The sequence below is a fragment of the Silurus meridionalis genome, chromosome 10, assembly GCF_014805685.1.
Source record: "Silurus meridionalis isolate SWU-2019-XX chromosome 10, ASM1480568v1, whole genome shotgun sequence".
Taxonomy (NCBI): Eukaryota; Metazoa; Chordata; class Actinopteri; order Siluriformes; family Siluridae; genus Silurus; species Silurus meridionalis.
Window position 1 is genome coordinate 18148783 of NC_060893.1, and position 23529 is coordinate 18172311.

General features: G+C 38.5%; 1 protein-coding gene across 6 annotated transcripts in view; it reads left to right on the top strand.

Annotated features, from left to right (window-relative positions):
* Positions 1 to 242: 242 nt before the first annotated feature.
* Positions 243 to 23529, top strand: part of enox2 (ecto-NOX disulfide-thiol exchanger 2) — a 256095-nt gene continuing 232808 nt past the window's right edge. For 4 of the 6 annotated variants that reach the window (XM_046858788.1, XM_046858792.1, XM_046858794.1 and 1 more), the window contains exon 1: positions 243 to 366. The gene's annotated coding sequence lies outside the window, so the exon portion shown is untranslated. Of the gene's footprint in view, positions 367 to 16723; positions 16765 to 23529 lie in introns of all 6 variants that reach the window. The other 2 variants (XM_046858790.1, XM_046858789.1) reach the window with 2 other exon arrangements.

Genomic DNA, 23529 nt, shown 5'->3' on the forward strand with positions numbered 1-23529 from the left:
ATACATAACCCAGCCTCTGCACTTCTTTTCTCATGTTGCTGCCTGTAGATGGCGGTACACGCTGTCCTGCTATTTGTACAAAACGCGCCTGCATCTCAAATCCCTCGGTATCATAAACATAGTGCACTAGGTAGTGCGCTTCCTCACTCGTTGTCCATGGTTCCTAAGTGCACCAGTGCAGTAAGCGACTTTGCGTTGGGGCCGCGCCCCTCTCTCTACATTCCCATAATGCCTTTAGAGTTCGCACGCGCCCCTGACAGCGGCGTCGCCGTTCACAGCAGCTTGCCTAGTAACCAAGCGGAAGTGGAAGTTGTCCGAGCGGCCGTGCGGCGCGGCGCCTGTTCGCCGGTGGGGAAAAGTTACGCCGTGAGTAGCGCACCGTCTCACCGTATAGGTCAGGGGCAAGAACCGGGGGGAAACAGCGAAAAGAGGGTAGATGACACATATTTGAAGTAGGCGCTGAACCCGTGAGTGTCACTTAGCGGTTAGCATGCTGGTGGAGACGGAAACGGCACGTGAAGTTAACGCTTCGTTGCTAAGTGACAGAGTTCATTATTATTATTATTATTGCTATGATTACTTCTCTACTTCTCGCATGGTTCTGTTCCGGTCCAACATCTTGACCTATCGGAGTGTGGCTGAATGTTTGTTGCCTGGTTTTCTTAACTAAAGTTAAAATTTTTATATTATATATATAATTTTTTTGTATGTTTATAATTTACAATTATTTACTGGCGCTGCTCTCAGGGAAGCCTAGCCTGTTAGACGCTCTTTTGCTCGCGCCTAAGACACGCCCACTCTATTTAAATTGCATATCCATGAAGTTTACGTTTCAGGATCACTTCCGCGAAACGAAAAGGAAAAGTGCATTCGTTTTATGAAACAACGTAATAAAGAACGAGAAACACATTGATGCCGTGCAGGCGATGGTTAGAAACACTGCACCGGTTATTTCAACCATTTTTCTGCAGTAGAAAGTAAACAATATAATCTTAGAAACAGCGTCTGGATGACGCCACGCCCTCATTTGCATATGTATGTGTTTATTTGCATTTCAGGAAGATGTTGCGTAAATAGGAGAGTAATGAGAATTGAAATGATATTATATTGTTATATTATACGGAAAATAGCTTTACAAAAATCTTGGTTATATTTGGTAAATGCAGAGCAAAAATATTTTGCAGTCATTTTAATAACAATCACAGAAAGCAGAAGGGATAAATAATCATAATAATTTATATTATTAATAATAATAATAATAATAATAATAATAAATAATTAGGGAATAAACATGATGGAAATGGTTACGGATGCCATAAAAGAGTTTAGAATGAAGAAGGAATAAGTCTGGGAGGTGGACAAATGTCAAGACCACATGATCATGAGCATGATCAGCTCCCAAAAAGACCCTTCAACTCTACCCACTCTACCCTCAAGTCAAGCAAAAAAATTTTTTTCTGATATACACTATATGTCTAAAAGTTTGCAGAAACCTGTCTATCGCATCCATTTGTGTTTCCTTCACAAACTGTTAGGATGTACACAATTGTATAGAGTGCATTTGTATGCTGTAGTGTTACAGTCTCCCTAAGAGTTCTGAACCTGTTCCAGCATGACCATGACCCTGTGCACAAAGCTACTGTAGCTCCATGAACACACGGTGTGTGAAGGTTGGTGTGGAAGAACTCGAGCGTCACCTTTTGGGATGAACTGGAACAATGACTGCACTCCAGAGCTACTCATCCAACACCAGGGCCTGGTCTCACTAATGCTCTTGTGGATACTGTACATTCCCACAGCTCCATAGCTAGTGGAAAAGCTCTTTCCAGAGAATCTATAGAGGATTATTATAATATCAAAGGAGGGACTAAATCTGGAATGAGATGTCCAAAAAAACACACACACACATGGATGTGATAGTCAAGTGTCACACAAAAGTTTGTGCGACTTTTATTTAATAACTTCATTATTAAATGAATATACATGTCTTTAAGCAATACTCAATACTAAATGTAACTAAAATAGAAACACATCGGATTATTAGATATTTTTATCTTTTTTTTTTTATATTTTTTATTTAAAAAAATGTTTAATATGTTTGTATTTAGCACCCAAGAATCATATCTTCATGTAATTGCACACATTCAACCATATTCTTAATTAGAAGGGCCTAAAGAGGAATTATTGGTAGATTCATCTTAGAAATTATTATAAAAAATAAATTATTTTGACAATTTAGTAAAGTGAAATTAATATTTTAAATTTGGAAGCATTAATCGATTATATTTTTGGTTTTATTTTGAGATAGCATGATAACTGGATGATATTGCTATACTTCTATATATATAACAAAACAAAGCAGAAATAGAGAAGAAAAATGCAAATCTAAAACATGACCTTCGCAAAATGTCAGCTTTCATACATAAACCACTAACATGGCAAATATAATCAAGTATTATATACTTATATTATAATAAAGTATAACTTAATTTAATTCATTTTGTGCTTATTCAGCCACAAAAGTGTTTGTAAAGTCAGGTACTGAGGGTGCTGTCAGAGTTCCAGTTCATCCCAAAGGTGTTCAGTAGGGTTGAGGTCAAGTCAAGTCAAGTTCAAGTTTATTTCTATAGCGCTTTTCACAACGGACATTGTCTCAAAGCAGCTTTACAGAATTTAAGAGTTAGGGTGAATGATGTGTTTATCCCTGACGAGCAGCCTGGGAGACTGTGACAAGGAAAAACTCCCTTAGATGTTATGAGGAAGGAACCTTGAGAAGAACCAGACTCAAAAGGGGAACCCATCCTCATTTGGGTGACATCAAGAGTGTGATTATAGTCTTTAAACCCTACAGAACACTGGAGAGTGAGAACTAAGATGTAGTTCATTAATGAACGGAGTGTAAGATTGTAAGTAATGTCCTTTCTACAGTCTTATACAGTCAGGTGACTTTGTGGAACCAGGAGCTACTGAGCAAATCATTAAACAGCTTATCATCTGAGATCATCACTGATCCAACACCAGCTTCTCCATGCCAGAGCCTTTAACACTCAAAGAGGTCCAAACTCTACATAACGTGGAATCCAAAAGGTGCTGGTACGTCTCTAGATTTATTAGGGTAGATATAAGTCAGAGCTCTATAGCAGGCCACACCATGTAAAGCATATCTTCATGGAGCTGGCTTTGTGCACAAGGGTTTTGTCCTGCTGGAACTGGTTTGTCTCGTAGTTCAAATGAAGGGGAAAAATGAATGCTGCCACATCCAAACACACCCAATTCAGGCGTGTTCCTCCAAGTTTGTGGTAACGGTTTGGGGAAGAAGCACGGATGGCTGGAAACGTCAGGTGTCCCAATTCTTTTGTCCTTATGGTGTATGTATATTTAATTAGACAAAACTTAATTTGCATAAAGAAATGTAAATCTTTGATCCTAAACTCAGGTCTCTGTGTGCAATGTTTTACATTTTCTACCTGTATCCATGTTGATTTTCTCCACGTTCACTGGTTTCCTTCCACTTCCTTAAAGCATGCCAGCACGAGACTAATCCTTCTAAAAGCTTTTAAAAACCACCAATGTCCTTTTCAGAGTTAACAGTTGCATATCTTTTGTAGCTGAATTAAAATAACATCAGCTGTTTATCCCTCTTTAGATATCTCACTATCTTATACTGATATCGCTCTTCATGTCTAATTAGAAAGTGGAGCAGTTCATTACTGCACAATAGCAAACTTGATTCTAGACTTCTGGTCGGAGTCAAAATAAAATATCTAGTCCTTCTAGAAACTGCTAGCCCAAAGTTTGAGACACACAGGACGTCTTTGGATGCAGTGATATTGCATTTGCCCTTCACTTGAACTAAGAGACCCAAAGCTGTTCCAGCATGACAATGCCCCTGTGCACAAAGCAAAGTCCATGAAGACATGCTTTACATGTGTTTAAAGGGAAGATCTTGTGTGTGGCCTGCTATCGAGCTCTGACCTCAACTCTATTAAACACCTTTGGGATGAATTAGAACACTGACTGCAACAGTACCTGAACACACTTATGGCTGATCGAGCACAAAACTCAACACATTCCGAAATCTAGTGGAACCCCAGAAGAGTGGGGGTCATTAGAAAAGCAAATGCGGACTAAATATATGGAATTGGATGTTCAAATAACATGTATGTAAGTCATTCAATAATATTGAAAACAGTTTAAACCGGGTTGTTTTGAAACGAGCGTGTTTTAAACGAAACACATTGCTGTCACTCAGGTCCTTGCGCATTCACATTTGCTCCTGCTGCGAGTGCACCAGAGTTTGTTCGAAAACACAGAGCTCAAATCACCAACATCGTGCCTGTCGTCTGAAAGCTAGAACCAGGGATCATGCTGCTTAATGTAGGCAAGTGTTTTCATGGGCTGAGTTTGACAGTTCGGTCTGAAATCTGTCTGTGTGTGAGGTGGGATTTTGACCTCCTCAGTCGAGGTAGTAATTTTTTTTCTTATCTCGCCGCACGGCTCTCTGCACCGCCTTTGTGATCGTCTTTCCCATTCGATTTTACACTCCCATGCATCCTTACTATTTCCAGAGAGCAGAGGGCGGCAATTAACGCAAAGAGCACGAGTGTCAGTTGCATAGACGTCATGTCCACACTGCTGGCCCATGTGGAAAAGTTCAGCATCCTAGCAACATACGAAACACATTTTTCCAGGACCTGGCTGTCAGGATTCCCCAAGCTGATTCTTCAGGCCTGGAAGCAGTCGAAGACATCTGTGGTGTCTGATTCCAGTTTTACAATGAAGTCGCCCTTTTTTTTTTTTTGCTCGTTCCCAGTTGTGTTACATCGCCGCATGTCATCTTAGAAACTAGAGAAAGCACACGTGTATATTTATTTCCGTAATTCAGATCCTGTGTAGGATCCTAAGAACCCTTAAAGAACCTGTGAAGAACCTTTAATGATCTGCATTGATCTTTCATCTTGTTTTCATGTAGGAATGCACAAGATGGCATGATGTAGACTTTACCCTGGTTGTGTTTTTTTTTTTTTCTTCTTGCAGTTGTTTATTTCTTCCACTTTACTTTGCCTCTGTGCTCTCGCACTCTTTATTAAAGGTATTGTTTAAATGCAATAGCACAGGCTCAGGGAATGAAAAAGGGCTTTATTTTTATGTTTATATAACTCTTGGCTGCTTAGGAGATGACAGGCTTTTTTTTTTTTTCTTTAACATATGCATGACATTTTCTTACTTTAATGACACACGGTCCCCGGCCCCCTCAACTGCTTACACCCAGCACTGCTCAACAGCTACGTTTCTAGAACAATCTCATCTATAGTTGGTAAAAAAAAAATGTAGCTTTGATGCATTATATTTATTATAACCTGACTTGTTTTTCAAGTTCAATCATCACATGTGGGAATACAGCCCCAGGTTCCTGAGCTTGAGTTCTGGCCCGCATGGGTTTCCTCCGGGTTCTTAGACTATGGCAACTAGCTGGCATCTCTAAATTGTTCTTAGCTGTGAATGCTCGGTTTCGTGTGATTAACCATCTTCAATGTATTCCAGCCTATTGTTCCTGATGTAGATTCTCGATCCACCTGAGCAGGACGGAACACTGACTCAAGCTGTATCTCATGCTTCATTTATGCACTGACTCACCCCAGTTTCGAACGGTCTTCAGGCTCCCTGCGCAAAAAAGTTTTAAAGGTGCCTCGAGGCCTGACGTGGTCCTTTTGACGCAGGCACATTTTATTAAACCTGCATGATATTAGAAAAGCTAAAGTGGCCCAGTGACAGTGTGATTAAAAAGGACCTGAAGTACGGTAATACATAATTGGTGTGACGGAACTAATATCAGCTGAGTCCTCCTTCTAGAGTGACACATTCATTTGCTGGGTGAGGTTAGTAGGGGGGTGTGTGTGTGTGGGGAAGTGTGAAATGAGGGGAAACAGACTGCTCAGCAGAGCTGCAGGAGTGAGTTGTTTCCATGCCGTTCTATTAGAGTGATTTCAGACCACTGAAGCACCTCCTTTTATAATCCCGGAACAGTCAATGTGATTCTGCTTATATATCAAGAGTCCTGCTCTGTCAGTAGCCTCTGGTGAAATTTGGCAGCTCTGATCTCTGATATGAAGGTGGGACATTTTACCCCAGTGGTGTTCAGTACTTTTTTTTTGAATGAATGAATGAATGAAATCCTTAGTGTTAGGGCTGATTTCATCTTTTATCAAACCACCTGAAAAAAGGGACTTCCTGAACAAGACTGCGACTTCCTTAGTTGCTTTTATTTTTTATTTATTTATTTATTTGCAGGTTACCTACTAAAACCATGTCGGGTTTGCGATTGACTGCAAGCTTTTGCTAATTCACATCCAATTCAATGCTGTATATCTAAATACTAATGACACTGAAATTTGGGACACGACTCATTTGCTTTAGAAATCTTACATTTTTCTGGATCAACCAAACCGTGCTCAGCTGTGATACTTCCTGATATGTTCATAGCCTTTGAAGGCCAATCACAACCGTATCCATCCTCACAAGCCTTGGAATTTGTTTCACGACATGGAAGCGATTTGCTTCCGACTTGGAGAGCCTGTTGTGTCACCCATATCTACTCAAACAGACTCTCCACCATTGACGCACAAGACTCAGGGCGGAGGTTTCTTCTGTTCTCCCTCTATATCGCTGTTGGATAATGGTTAGGGATGTGCCCTCTGCTAGTTTTACTATTCAAATATCTGTATCCGGTTTATTGCTGGAGGATTGTACGCCATCTTAATTGGGACATAATCACGTATAATTTTCCACCGCAATTAAACTTTTGTTTAATATGTTTGACAGAGATCATCTAGAGAAATAACCTACAGAAATATTAAACGCACAGCAGACACTTTACTGAAGGTCAGCGCAATATTTCAGACCCTTCAGTGTCATCTGTATGAGGAAAAAGATTGTCCTGCTCCTGAGATTTTTTTTTTTGTTGTAGAAGGTCTGGGAGGTATGTTGCCTTTAGGTCGACTGGTTATTAAAATGTTAGCATGACAGAGCTGTCTTCTGAGATGCATTCCTATTAAAACACTAGTGCTTGGACCAATGCCTGAAAGGAAGGAAAAAATCTCACCACCAAGATTCACGTACCAGGACTGTATCCATCAAGACTAAAGGCGCTGTCCTGGCACCCAGGTGCTAGAGTGAACTTCCCCAGGCTGTCTGAAAAGTCACTGTCTGTCTTCAAAGACTGATTACTGAACCTTCCTACCAAGAGTGTTTTAGTCCCCTTTTGGTTTTTCTAAAGTTCTTTCTCACCAGGTTTTAGGTTGATGTTATTAGTTCTCCATGACTGTTCATTGATTTGTCCGAGTTGATGTATGGCATCTGCTTACTCGTTATCTCCTGCCACTTCTAGCATTTAAGTGGATCATATGGCAAATATTACTGTTTCAAGGTAAGTACTGGTACTATATACATAGTTTATGGAGTCCATCATTGGCTCTGATCCCCATTACTGACACTCTTCTAGTGCAATGAAACCGAGCCTTCGCGATCTTCTTTCAGGAGTCACACGTTTTCCGCAGCATCTTAGTAGGCACAGCGGGAGGCTCGATTCTTTGCCTTGCACTGCTTTAATGCTGATCTTTTGATCTCCTTTTAACAAAGCAGATTTCTGTTACTGTAGCGTAATCCGTCAGGTTTTGAGGTATACAATACGTTTAATGTTGAATAGGGAAAAGAAGCTAAATGAGCACGTAGTGCTGCTTTGTATTTCTCTCTGTTTATTCTGTAGAGCAGCTTTTTGTTTGACTACTGCCCGATTCATGTTTCGTTCCCGAGCACTCCAGCATGTGGCCATGTCTGTTTACCCTTCAGTCTTACTGATGGCAGAATGACTTTTCCTGACTTTATTTACTTCGTAGGTTCTCTAACAATCTTCAAGAAATACCCGAAGCCTCTGCTCTTCTGAGAACACTTGAACATATTTTTCAGAGACACTCTCAGATTTCTCCCACTGAGTGTATATTTAGATGTGTTTCCGTTCATGATACAATGTACCTCAAGCAAACCGGCTTCTCACACTCTGTGTCTGTTATAAGGGGGCATCCATGCTGTTACTGGCGTTGGGTATCAGTAAAAGCTGAGCTGATTTGCGCGCCAAAGAAATAGCTGCAATATAATGATGTTACACTGATGACACTGGCGATCAGCCGCTACCGGTCATTAGCAGCGAACGGATTCCAATGTAATGAAAACAAAATATTTGCTTACAAGCGAATAGAAGTATTTTCCTTGAACAAAACCCACACTTCTTTTGTATCGTAGCTGGAATGTACAGAATGCACGATAGGAATGAGTGCAGCATAAGAAAATTCTTCAGTAACAACAGGCCTTGTGTAATAGCAGAAGTGTGAATGGCATTAAAGTGGCAGTGCGTATCGTGGTTAATAGTGTATTCTGCTCGAGCCATATATGAACTTGACCAACATCTGCTATTCACAAATGTTCACGCGGCCACTTTCATGCCATTCACTCTTCTGATGATACACTGCGTACAATGGATGCACTGCACTGTCACTTTAAATCCCCTCAAGCCTGCAGTTGTTTATACAAAACACTTTACTGCACTACCACAGCGATATCTGTCTGTCTGTCTGTCTGTCTGTCTGTCTGTCTGTCTGTCTGTCTGTCTGTCTGTCTGTCTGTCTGTCTATCTATCTATCTATCTATCTATCTATCTATCTATCTATCTATCTATCTATCTATCTATCTATCAAACAGCAAAAATGTGAACAAGAAACAAAGTGAGATGGAATTTTTTTTTTCAAAAATGTCATAAAATGCAGCCCACTGAATGAGTTACTTCGCTATCTGACAACAGAACCACACGGGGGTATTTAAACACAAACTAATTACAGGGTAAATCAAACACAGCTGAGAACAAAGGAACACGTGAGGGGGAAACGACAAACGACAAGACGGGGCGGAGACATGACACGAATCAAAACAAAAGACGCACATGGCTAGACAAAACGCGGAAGCGGGCTACAGCTCTCCGAGCTGGCTCGTTTTCCCCGAGCTGGCACGCCGCTCTGAGTGAGAGAGGGGACAATCTATGAAAGGATCCACTGTTATAAAGATCACACGTTTCATAGCCACCGTTTAAAGCAGGGAAACATGAACAGAACAGATTAAATTGTTCTGTAATGTCCATTATGATTAATATTAAATAGGGTACACATTTTCTTACCAATATATCCACAAAACCCATGCAGTCGTACTCAGTCTGAAAGAATGGTATCACCTCTTGTCTCTTATTGAGGACATGTATGAAGATTGTGTCATTAGCACTTGTAATGCATTTGATCTGCATAAAAAATAAAAAAAAAAAGGTCAAAGCAACAGGCTATAACTTATTTTGCCTCGGTTTATCTTATTTTAACTTAATTTTCATGGAAGAATTGGAACAAATAAGTGTTTACTTAAAGAACAATTGTAAAGAGATATCATTATAAATGATATTTCCTTCATTCTGAAAGATTTTCTATCATTTGCATTTCTATTACAGACAGTGTAAGGAAATACAGTGTGACCGAGAGGCTGATCGTCTTTCTTTTTTTCCTTGAGAGATGTATGTCTGACCTCCATTACCTCGAAGCACGCGTAGGTAAACGGTCGAGCGAAAAAGATTGCGCATTAACCATTCTGTAATGCATGTCGGCCTTTAAAAGCTCATATCAGGTTGCCTCGCAGCTGAGCCCCTTCACCGAGCCTTGTTTAAAATATTTATTACATTGTGGAAGCGCCCCGTGTATCTGAAACAAAGTGCCGTGTCCGTAATCCTCATCCTCATTCTGTTGATGATATTGAGGATTTGGAACGCTTTGGAGCGCTCGTTCGTTTATTAATTTGTTTTCAAACCTTATCCAAGATGCTTGGATAACTTTAATAATGAAGAGTTTGAAGTGCCATTTTGCAGGAGAGAAGTAGACCGTAACCTCCAGGACAGGAACTGACCACATGATGAAATAGTTCTTGCTTCCTAACCTGGATTTATCTATTGCTTGCTGTGTTCATTTGTTTATTTATGCTGTAACTCAAACCAAACTTTCTGAATCCTTTGACCTAATTATTCAAGAACCCCCTGACAATCTAATTTCTGAGAGTATATCTTAAAATGATTTTTATAGGAATTATTTATATGCATGATTTCTTGTCATTGATTTATTTTCAGATCGAATGTTGCTTTGTGGAGAAACGATGCAACAAAAACTATTGGTGTTTTATTACATCTTTGCTACATGTATTATAATATTCTAATTAGAATACATAATATTATAATATATTATAAAGTTTCGAACATGATCAACTATTTTTCAATATGTGGGGTTTTTGTGAGTATCCAAGGTGTGTGTGTGTGTGTGTGTGTGTGTGTGTGTGTGTGTGTGTGTGTGTGTGTGTGTATTAAGGGGTAACGAACTCGACCTTAGCCAATATTACATTTGAAGTCATTGGATTCTAATCGCTTTTCTCATAACGGTTGTATTTTTGCTTAAAAGCTCATTTAGTTCTGTGGAGTTGTAATAAAAAATACATATTTTTTGCTGTTTTCAAGGTGTTTCGTTAACAAATCCTCCTTTTATCACAGCGCTGATGAGTTCTCGGCTCTGATGAGGTCAGAAAGTGTGAATATTTGCGGCTCTGACGGTAGTATAAATCCTGTGTTTATGCTAACATTCTGCTTAATACGTTATCGTTTCTGTAGTAACAGATGCACCTTATGATCAGTCGTATAATAATTGATTTTAAAAGCATGGTGACATTTAAAATAGCTAGGGTATGCAGTATAATCGTTGCCATGGTAAAGGCTTTAATTAGCATTTATCCAAGAAGCCATCAATTTCAGCGCTTTCTTACAGACAGAGGTAAACATCTGTAACTTGAGGCGTTCTACAATGGGCAGAGGGCTTCACAGTTTCACAGCAACAAGCTGTTGGTTTTAACGAAACTGAATGGGAAATTATAGCTGCTGTAGCGTAAGTGGTAACCCGAATAAAGTTTATCCTCTGATACATAGAACCTTTTTTTTTAACCCTTCCATATATATTTTTTTAATTATTAATGCGGCACTGTGTATTCATTTGTGGTCAAATTAATCCAGCATAAGACGTGTTTCTGTTTCTTCCCCTATGAAGAAAAACAAACTGTATCACAGCTCCAGCTACTAACTGATTTTGAATAGGTTTGGATGGCAGTCACGTCGAAAACACAATTCAAATGGAATGAAGCGGACGAGTTCTATTGCGGTTCAGACAGGTCATAAAGCGCGTCCTGAATGAGCTCTGAAAATCCATTAGCCTCTGTTCTTGTCACGCGTTTTTTTGGTAAATTTATCTCTTCGAATGCTGTCATCGGGCATTTCCAGGTGGTTTATGTAATTCAAACACGCCACACTCTCGCTCTTTTTTTTTAATTATTATTTATTTATTTATTTTTGTCTAAAGCATAGAAAACAGCAAAGTGCGTTTGCTTTTCACATTCAGATGATAAGGTAATCAATGAACCATAGTGCTTTGCTTTGAGTGTGATGCCTTTGTGTGACTGTGTGTGTGTTAAATATAAAAAGCTTCCTGTCACCACGAAGTGTACCGCACAGGCTCGGCTTGTGAGAAAGCTTTCACTTTGTATTTGCAGCTGATTAATTGTACATTGAAATAGATGGCATGTCTACCTGTTTTCCTGATCAGCATTACATTCTGGTGTTATTACTCCAGCAGGGCGAAATGATTAAACCCTGAAATGGCCCCAGAAAGCAACAGTTTTATATGTACAACATTTCAAGGTAGGGTTTGCCAAGCTGTGAGCTGTGAAAGCTGAGTTTGAAAAATAAGATGATGTTGAGGGGAGGGGAGGGGAGGGGGGTCACTGCTTCCTTATAGCTTCATAAAGTAAAATACTGAGATGTCGATGTGCATGAAAAACAATAGGGATCACCGTGGAGGAAGGATAGAAAGAACTCAGTTTTACTGCCATTGAAAACAAAAAAGTTACACAGGGATTCTCTGACATTGAAATGTAATAAAATGAAGGCCAAGATCTCACCGTGAGAGACAGCGCAATCATTCGCCGGGCTGAAATGTCAGACATAAGGGGAAATTAATAAGCAAGTGGGGGTTCGCTCAGATGACATTTGAGCAAATGGGTTCAAAATATGGATGTGTATCTCTGTGTGTGTGTGTGTATGTGTATACGTGTGTATGTATGTATGTGTGTATATATATATATATATATATATATATATATATATATATATATATATATATATATATATATATATATATATATATATACATACATACATACATACATACATATATACAGTGAGGAAAATAAGTATTTGAACACCATGCTATTTTGCAAGTTCTCCCACTTAGAAATCATGGAGGGGTCTGAAATTGTCATCGTAGGTGCATGTCCACTGTGAGAGACAGAGAGAAAAAGAAATCCAGAAATGTTTAAACTATTTATTTGTATGATACAGCTGCAAATAAGTATTTGAACACCTGTCTATCAGCTAGAATTCTGACCCTTAAAGACCTGTTAGTCTGCCTTTAAAATGTCCACCTCCACTACATTTATTATCCTAAATTAGATGCACCTGTTTGAGGTCGGTAGCTGCATAAAGCTGGTGAAAAACTACAGGAAACGTTTGCCCTCTGTAATTGCAAACAAAGGCTACTGTACCAAATATTAACATTGACTTTCTCAGGTGTTCAAATACTTATTTGCAGCTGTATCATACAAATAAATAGTTTAAAGATCATATTTTGTGATTTCTGGATTTTTTTTTAGATTATGTCTCTCACAGTGGACATGCACCTACGATGACAATTTCAGACCCCTCCATGATTTCTAAGTGGGAGAACTTGCAAAATAGCAGGGTGTTCAAATACTTATTCTCCTCACTGTTTATATTTTTTAATTTATTGTTTTGTAGTTCTTTTATAGCCTCTGCCTTTTAATCTACAATGGCTGAGAAAGAGATCACGGACACTTTAGCCGACTTTGGAACTCTATTTCTACTACAGTATCACTGCATCATTTTGCTTCAGTTGCTTATTTACAAGGTCACCAGGTCATGTACTAGAAAATCTATGTATATTTGTATTTCAAATTGTGTGAAACAGTTTTTATTGTAACATATTAAAATATTGAATTAATATTGCATATTTGATTTCTATTCATCTTTAAGTAGTCCTACACAGACAAAACTTTTTTTTTGTTTTGCAATATTTTCAAACAGAATAAAAAAAATCCATCAATTCAACCATCTTTTTTTTTTTATTTGTTAAATATATTTTATTGTTGTTCTTATATTTATTACAATATTAGAATGAATGTATTAATATAAACTTGTGATTGAAATAAGTGTCAATCGATCAGGGATTAAACTATAATAATCCAACAAATGTAAATCTGTGTCTCAGTTATGTACCAAGGTGTAGGTAATCCATTATTTAAACGCTTATGAAAATATACTCAAATACATGTTTTATGGATCTCAATGCCCCTAACATTTTCATTTCTTGGTAAAAAAGATTTAAACTACATTATTTCAATAATAAAGTTACTCGCACATTGTTGTAGTAAAACTTGTGCTGAATATATTGAAAGGGAAGTTTTACCATTAAGATGTTATAGGTCACTAAAATAAGAACAATTTTCAAAGCATGTCAAATAATCTCCAAAATAATCTAACAATAACATGTACACATTATCTAAGTTAAAGGTCTGTGTGTTTTATGGTCAGCTGGTTTGTGAGGGTCTGTGGCCTTGTTGCCCTAAGATGTTCTGATTGTTAACTTTCTTCTACTGCAAAGGTTGTTGCACGAGTCTTTTTTTTTTTCCTCTGCGATATCGATGTGCATCAAGGCTTCCTATTGAGCTCATTGCAAGGATTCATTGTCCTTGTAATGGCTGCAGTTTATGGATTTGTCTCAGCTTGAGATGGATTGCTATCACCCTGTTTTCTGTTACTACAACAGAGCAGCACTGAGTTTGGAAATAGTTTGAACTCCATGTGTTTGCACTTTAATTAGATGAAAGTTGGTTGTAGGGAGGTTTATATGGTTTATAACTTTCGAAGCACAACAAAAAAATAGGAGCATTTCTTTTCTTTTATGTTCAGTTTCAGAGTTGACTAAGTATCATGTGAGTTATAAGGCAATAGTAATGATAATGGTGACATATCAACATGTCTGGCTGTTATAGGATAATCATCATTGTGGTGTGGTGAAGCCTGACATGATTGTGTTCCTACCTCGGAGTTTATTATTTTCCTATAATTCTGAAGTGATTTATTTAAAAATGTATATGTATATTTAAATTTATTATATATTACATTTAATGTCTGTAAAACAGGTTTGGGATAATATAGGAGAGTGTGGCACCTCATCCAGTTTGTAATGCATTTTCTTTTTTTTGGTTTTTTTTTTTTTTTTTTCTTTCTTTCTTTCTTTACTGAAAACTCTTAAGGCACTGTCCAGTGCTGAAACTGGTGTTATACAGAATGTAGAGGTATTATTAGTAAAGTGTTGGTGTAGATCCACATGCGCGCTAGTAAAAACAGTTTGGTAATTATGCAAGGCCAGGCTTGATGTAAATGTCTACGTAATATGGATTAGAAATTCAGTTGCCTTTTTTGGCACACTTTCCTACCTCCTTTCTTTCTTTCTTTCTCTCTCTCTCTCGCTCTCTCTCTCTCTCTCCCTCCCTCGCTGACTTTCGCCCATATCAAGACTGTCAGAGTTATTTTTGGCCATCCTCCTGTGATGCTGATCCCACTCAGACAGACTATTTTTACCGCCTTTCACGTCTCGGACAGATTCCACGTCACCCAGACCTGACCACACTACCATTTATTTTCACCTGCCTAAAGCCACGTATTTATACTTTCCTCCAGACCTTTGCCATTTATCACATCTTTATTTCCCCGTGTTGTTTTGGTCCGGCTCAAGAAAGCCCAAGCAGCGTTTCACATCACAAAAGACTGCGTTGACCCCCAGGGCCAGCAGGGGAAATGAGAAAAGATGTAGATAGCACAAGATGCCACCTTTAGCAATCAATAGTGCTGTTTTGTAGTCAGCACTTGTCCATCAGAACAACCCGGCTATCTCTGTCCTTCGCAAAAAAATAAAAAAACTAATGCACGCATACTGAATGTTGAGAGTTTTTCATGCGAGGTTGTATTTCTAGCTGGGGCTCATCAACCGTACGGTGTAATCAGTGGCATCGGGGGGTCTCTGTCTGGGCATTTTTTTTGCATTTCATAGACCCTAATAATGTGCCTTAGAGGCATCGGTGTGCGATAATCCTCAGCACAGGCGCACAGAGAGAGGGTGGAGTATCACATCCTGTCATTTTCACCATGTGTTCCTTACTCTAATTGGCATCCTGCTGTTCATTGCAGAGGCAGCCTGATTGAGCAACGAGCCTGTGATTCTTGCATTGGCCAAATCTGGGTTAGACTATAGCCACATGATTGCTTTTTATACATAACTATATTTTATTTCACACAGTGCCTCACTTTTCTCATCTCACCGTTCTTATTGTTTAATTCCACACAGCTGAAATAATGAGCACGATTCTGCATAATTAAAAAAAATAAAGATTTTCACGTGTGTACACGTCGATCCGTGCACCATGGTTTCATTAATACATATTTATATGCAGATGAAGACATTAAGCTGGCATTAGCTCAATCAAATACCTCATTCATGTGAGGGCTCAAGCCGTGTAACCAAGCATTGAGCTTCCATTAAACACCCTGCTTAGAACTCCTGTAAAGTTCTAGGATTCATAAACTTTATTTTTTTCTTTAACAGAGAGAATAAGCACGTTCTAGTTTTCAGGATGGTTTTAAATATAGCAGCGTTCAGGCATCCTGTAAGAGATTCGTTCATTTACGCACAAAGACAGATGTAATGCGTCTGAGCTATTTCTGAGTTAATGTAATCTGAAGTGCAGGTTTGGGACTAAATGTTTCTGTTCTGTCAACTGAGACATTTCTCTTCTCTTCTGCCAAGGATTTTTGCTCATCATACTTTAAGGATTTAAAGCTATGAATCATCCACATTAAGCTGTTAGTCTCTAGGCTTGTCTTTTAGTATCCGCTCCTCCTGTAGAGTCCAGGATGGACCATACGTGAACAATTTAGCGGCACAGGGTTTCAAGAAGAACAGAATAGCCGTCACTTTCAGGAGTCAGATATCGATATAGAATAAGAAGTGAAGTGTCCAGTGTCTGGTTTCCTGTAAGATTCATGTGTAGAGAAGAAAAGCGAGCAGAGGCCCAGAAAGATATCTTGGTTTGCCCACATTTCAAAGCAACCTTTAACTACCGGCTTTATGTTCATTATATGTGTCTTATCAGTTTAATCCTCCTGACATTTCATGCTGGCCAGAATCCGATTTTAATGCTTGATCGCTTACCAGAGCACCTCACGATATTCCAATAGTGCCTTAAAGTGCTACTGTTTTTGGGACATTAGAGTTTGGCTCAGGATTCGTGGTTTAGTTTTTGAGAAATGCAGTGGCAGGCTGTCAGGGCCAGCAAGGCCTTCTCTGTTGGCCTAAACTTTGAAAGATCAGAATCAGTGATTTAATTTGTAATATATTTTTGTTCATGCATATGTAGTATATTTCTCCTAATAGTCCGTTATCTTCATTAATTATCGCTTTTCTCTGACCAGGTTTTAGCCGTCACTTCACGTATTGCCATAAGGTCAGCACTGTGAGTACTGCAGGTTTTTATTTTTATCTTTATTATCTCTATGTTGCCCGAAGCCATGACTTCAACCAATCAGGTTTGGCCACTCTGAGGCCCTCTAGCAGGCATCTGGACACGTCTGCATTTCCATGTTCTTTGATTGGATTGCACAATGGCTGACCGAGGCGAACAAATTGATTTGGTCATAGATATACTTACAAGGACATTTACAAACCAGACTTTTTATGGAGAGCTGGACATTGTGAGGAAAGATCGGCCCAAAGTGTTCAAAACCGTCAATAAGCTTATTCATTAACCATTTTTGCTTTTTTTTTTTCTTTCCTGTAGAATTTGCAGCGTTTGATTCGCATGGGGTGTACAATTCGCACAAAACACACAATTTGCCTTCATTTCAAATCCCCAGGAAAAACATAATGCATGGAAAAAACCTTGGGACAATTAATGATGTTTATATTGATGCTTATTGATGCTTGATGATGCAAGTGGGCGGTGCAGCTGTGGCTACAGTGCAAGGAGACTTGTTGGAATGGTTTCTTTTTGTATTATTGCCATTAATTCTCACTGCATTAGATACCTGTCTCTGATGCAAGGCTTTGTTATACTGAGTTTCTGTATAATATTGATGGTTTATTAAGGGCTGGGTTGATTCAGGTAGGACACCACTTAAGGCTTAGGTGTGAAATGCACAGCACACCACTGGGGAAATGACAGACAGTGACTTGTTCCATCAGTGAAAGTGACATACAAATATGACATTAGCCTATAATGTAATTGAGACCGAATTTTTTATTGCTGCCTAGCTTTTTTGACAAAAAAGAAAAGAGATTCAAGACTAAAAATTGGTCTAAATTGACCCACCATCCCTCATGGTATATGTGTGACCTGCAAGTTTCTTCTCCGTTCCTGGCACTTAGATGGTGAAATGAATTTTCTTCAGATGAAGACTCTTTGCCAGGCACTTCTATAAAAACACCACTTGTATTGCTACTATGCTGTGCTATATCTCTGTACTAAACCCTCTCTAACAGCTAGTTTGTGTTCTTAGATCCTGATTTATACGTACTAGCTTGAGGATAAGCTTTTTTTTTTTTTTTTTTTTTTTTTTAACCGACTCCGTAAAGCACTCCTGGAGGTTGCTCTGTAAAAAAAAAAGCAGCACCAATGTGAACATCTTGACTAACCATGCAGAGATGTTGAAGTTTGCAGGAGCTTGCTCAACGTGCCGAAGGTCGAGCTGGAGCTTTGCGAGGATGTTGGGAAATTGACGCATTAGCATCAAGAAGCTGGAATGTGGAATCCGATAGCATGTTCGGCCGCCAGGGTGGCAGCCAGCCAACTGCAGGGAGTGTAATGTGTCACTCAATGTGCTTTCTACTACTCACAGGGCCACAGGCTCTTGGTTTTCTAAGTAGAATAAGATTTAAGTAAATTTTTTATTAAATTTGATACGGTTCAAATTGGCGGCTGGGAAAACTACTTGGGCTTACTGTGGCAGTGAACATACAATGTTAGTTCATTGATTATTTTATGCTGGATTTGAATACATTTGTGGACACCTGAGCATCTAATTATATTTTACAATGTCAAATTACATTTACATTTATGGTATTCGGCAGACGCTCTTATCCAGAGCAACCTACATTTCTCTCACTCATACAGCTGATCAGCTTTGGGGTTAAAGGCCTTGCTCAGGGGCCCAGCAGTGGCTGCTTGGTGTTGCCGGGATTTAAACTTGTGTCCTTCGGATCCGCAGTCCAATGTCTTAACGAATAATTTACCACATCTGATGACAATTCCTTCCTTTACTGTTGTAATAGCCTCCATTCTTCTGGGAAGACTTTACATTAGTTGTTAGAGGATGATATTGAAATTTTGTGATTGTGTGGAACACAAAGGTGTTCAATAGCGTAAGGGTCAGGGTTAATGCTCCATCATTAGCACACCATGTGCTTGATTTGTGCACAGGTCTCACCTCTCTGAGCCTGTTAGTTCTACTGCGGTGACTTGATAAAAAAATGTTTAATGTGTGTGACTGTCAGATGTCCACATACTTTTCGACGGCATGGTATTTATTTTGTGCTAAGAAATCCTGGGAAATAAAGTAAGATAGTAAGAAATGCATGCATGGAGTCACTAATGCTCCCTTGTAGTTTAAATGGTCAGTGATTGTGCACAGTTTCACATGTCCGTTTGGGTTTTCGTCACAAAAACATGCTTGTAGAGGTACTAGATTGCCTCGAGTGTGTGTATGTGCATGATGGCCTGATGTATCATTTTTGTTCAGTGTTCCTGAAATTGACCCTGCCCATGACTAGATAAACGAATGCTTGATGTGAAGTTTGGATAAAACCATAAAAGTGCAAAAGACTTCTCTGGAGAACGTGTAAGTGTTTGCATTACTGTCTGGGTCTGATGAAGGAAGCAATCTTGCAGGATGGCTAATCAAATAAGTTAGAAGCACTAACACAGCAGCTTCCTACAGGAACTGCTTTTCTTGGTCTTGTTAAAACATCATTTAGCAAATATTTGTACTGAGAATTGGTAGCAATTCATTCGTTTCTGTCCAATTGGCATGTAAACTGGAAATATCTTGTATATACGGTACACTACATGAACAAAAGTTTGTGAACACCTCATTATAAGATTCAAATGTGCTTTTTGCAACATATCATTCCACATTTAGTCCCAATTTGCTTCTTTTCTGAGAAGATGATCCACTGGATTTTGGAGTGTGCTTGTGGAGTTTTGTGTTCATTCAGCCACAAGGGTGTTAGTAAAGTCAAGTACTGATGTAGACTGAGGAGGCTGAAAGGTGTTCAATAGGGTTGAGATCAGAGCTCTATAGCAGTCCTCTCAAGATTTTCCACTCCAACACATGTAAAGCAAATCTTCATGGAGCTTGCTTTTTGCACAGCAGCATTTTCATGCTGTAACAGGTTTGGGTCTCCTAGTTCAAGGGAAAGGAACATTTAGTACAGTAATCCACCGTGTATCGTGTTGGTCACGTTCCAACACCACCCGCGATAAACGAAAAAACACGATATACAGACGCCACCCCAAAAATACTATTTTATGTATACAGTACTGTACTGTATTAACATTTTATTTCATTTTATAATTAATAATTCTATTTTTATTGATACATTTCATTGTTTCAACATAAAACTCTGAGTCTATGGTGCTATCCGCAAGAGACCGGGAAAATCAGCCAAACTAATTAGTTCTAACGAAAAAAACAGGGGCGCCAGATTTGAACCACAGTAAAGCAGGAGTTTACTGTACTACCATATTCAAAGACATCCTATACAATTGTGTACCTTCAGGTTTGTGGTAACAGTTCAGGAAGGAATCATATAAGGCTGGAAAAGTCAGATGTCCCAATACTTTTGTCCATATAGTACAGTCACATTTTTTCTTGTAGTTCATAAGATTACAATAATCCAAAACATAAGATTATTATTCCTATTTTTCTTCTTCCTTTTTTATTTTATTTTTTATGTAAAATAACAAATAGTCTGTTATTGGAAGATCATTAAATAATTTTTCATTTATTCCTAGAAAGGAGGAAAATGATCTACCAGTATAAAAAAGTATGTTTTGAAATTAGAAACCTGTGTTAAATTTATGGTGAATATTAGAGGGGGGGAAAAAAAAAAAATATATATATATATATATATACAGGGAGTGCAGAATTATTAGGCAAGTTGTATTTTTGAGGATTAATTTTATTTGAGGATTTAATTTGAACAACAACCATGTTCTCAATGAACACAAAAAACTCATTAATATCAAAGCTGAATATTTTTGGAAGTAGTTTTTAGTTTTAGCTATTTTAGGGGGATATCTGTGTGTGCAGGTGACTATTACTGTGCATAATTATTAGGCAACAACAAAAACAAATTCATACCCATTTCAATTATTTATTTTTACCAGTGAAACCAATATAACATCTCAACATTCACAAATATACATTTCTGACATTCAAAACCAAACAAAAACAAATCAGTGACCAATATAGCCACCTTTCTTTGCAAGGACACTCAAAAGCCTGCCATCCATGGATTCTGTCAGTGTTTTGATCTGTTCACCATCAACATTGCGTGCAGCAGCAACCACAGCCTCCCAGACACTGTTCAGAGAGGTGTACTGTTTTCCCTCCTTGTAAATCGCACATTTGATGATGGACCACAGGTTCTCAATGGGGTTCAGATCAGGTGAACAAGGAGGCCATATCATTAGATTTTCTTCTTTTATACCCTTTCTTGCCAGCCACGCTGTGGAGTACTTGGGCGTGTGTGATGGAGCATTGTCCTGCATGAAAATCATGTTTTTCTTGAAGGATGCAGACTTCTTCCTGTACCACTGCTTGAAGAAGGTGTCTTCCAGAAACTGGCAGTAGGACTGGGAGTTCAGCTTGACTCCATCCTCAACCCGAAAAGGCCCCACAAGCTCATCTTTGATGATACCAGCCCAAACCAGTACTCCACCTCCACCTTGCTGGCGTCTGAGTCGGACTGGAGCTCTCTGCCCTTTACCAATCCAGCCACGGGCCCATCCATCTGGCCCATCAAGACTCACTCTCATTTCATCAGTCCATAAAACCTTAGAAAAATCAGTCTTGAGATATTTCTTGGCCCAGTCTTGACGTTTCAGCTTGTGTGTCTTGTTCAGTGGTGGTCGACTTTCTGCCTTTCTTACCTTGGCCATGTCTCTGAGTATTGCACACCTTGTGCTTTTGGGCACTCAGTGATGTTGCAGCTCTGAAATATGGCCAAACTGGTGGCAAGTGGCATCTTGGCAGCTGCACGCTTGACTTTTCTCAGTTCACGGGCAGTTATTTTGCGCCTTGGTTTTCCACACGCTTCTTGCGACCCTGTTGACTATTTTGAATGAAACGCTTGATTGTTCGATGATCACGCTTCAGAAGCTTGGCTATTTTAAGACTGCTGCATCCCTCTGCAATATATCTCACTATTTTTGACTTTTCTGAGCCTGTCAAGTCCTTCTTTTGACCCATTTTGCCAAAGGAAAGGAAGTTGCCTAATAATTATGCACACCTGATATAGGGTGTTGATGTCATTAGACCACACCCTTCTCATTACAGAGATGCACATCACCTAATATGCTTAATTGGTAGTAGGCTTTCCAGCCTATACAGCTTGGAGTAAGACAACATGCATAACGAGGATGATGTGGTCAAAATACTCATTTGCCTAATAATTCTGCACTCCTGTATATATATGTATATGTGTGTGTGTGTGTGTGTGTGTGTGTGTGTATATATATATATATATATATATATATATATATATATATATATATATATATACACACACACACACACACACACACATTTTATATATATATATATATATATATATATATATATATATATATATATATATATATATATATATATATATATATATATATATATATATATATATATATATGTGTATATGTATGACATGCCATGTTTTATAGCTTCAATGGTGTGGAACATCAGCACAAACAAGCATTAAAGTATAACAGCTGTAAACACTTTCCTCAGCTGCCTCCCTTTTTTCCCTCCTGTTTTTTGAAGGTAATAAGACAAAATAAAATGCAGCTTGAGGATGTGACTGACATGAAATCAATATTTTTCTTTTAAAAAAAGTCTCTTCAAGAACACCTTTGAACAACTTGGGATTTGATGAAAGTTCTGTGATCTCTCTAGCATACCTAACTATAATAACTGGCATGAGGTAAACAGTAGTTGCTTTTTTTTTTTATTAATTTTTTTTTTATGATCACACCAAAAAGGTTGCCTTGTGTAAATATTGATCAGGCGAAATGCTCATACACTGCAGGGCATGCTATTATCGTGAGTAAAGATATTTTAAAAATAAAGGAACTGTCAGCTGTTATTTCTCAATATGAGGCTGTAATACGAAATACTGAAGACATTACACTTAGTATTTGATTTGAAAGGTTGATCTCAAGCAGATAATAAAAATAAAGACAATTTCAAGCTTCAAATCTTCTAAAGAGAAGTATTACTTGAATTAGCCTGCTATCCCATTCCATAATTAGTCCCCATTTGCTGTTATAATAACCTCCACACTTCCAAAAAGATGTTCCACTAGATTTTGGAGTGTGCATGTGGAGATTTGTGCTCATTCAGTCATAAGGCTGTGAGTAAAGTCAGGTACTGATGTAGGTGAGGTGAGGTGAGGAGGTCTGGGGTGCAATTCACTCTAATGGTTGGAGTGTCAATATCTTCCACTCCAACCATATTTTCATGGAGTTGGTTTTGTGCACAGGTACATTGTCATGCTGGAGCAGGTTTGAGTCTCCTAATTCAAGTGAAGGGGAAATGTTATGCTACCACATCCAAATACATCCTATACACGTGTGTGCGACCAACTTTGTGGTAACAGTTTGGGGAAGAACCACATAAAATTCATATTTCCAATACTTTTGTCCACTTTGTGTATTTCTATTTGCTAAGATGATATTATTTTTGTAGTGCAGGCAGGTAACACACACACATACGGACACAAACATACAGAGTAAACAATAATTTTCATGCCAAGTTATTAAAACAAGGCTGCTTCAATAAAAGTGACTCACTCAGATTTATATAACACTGTCCAGTATTTCTGTTTTGAGTCTTAAGACAATATTACTTCTCAGTTTTCTTCAGATTGTTCATTTGTACCCAGCAGCACAATGTTCAGTCTGCAGATTAATTTTCCTTCAAATAGTACATTAAATACTCGCATGGCA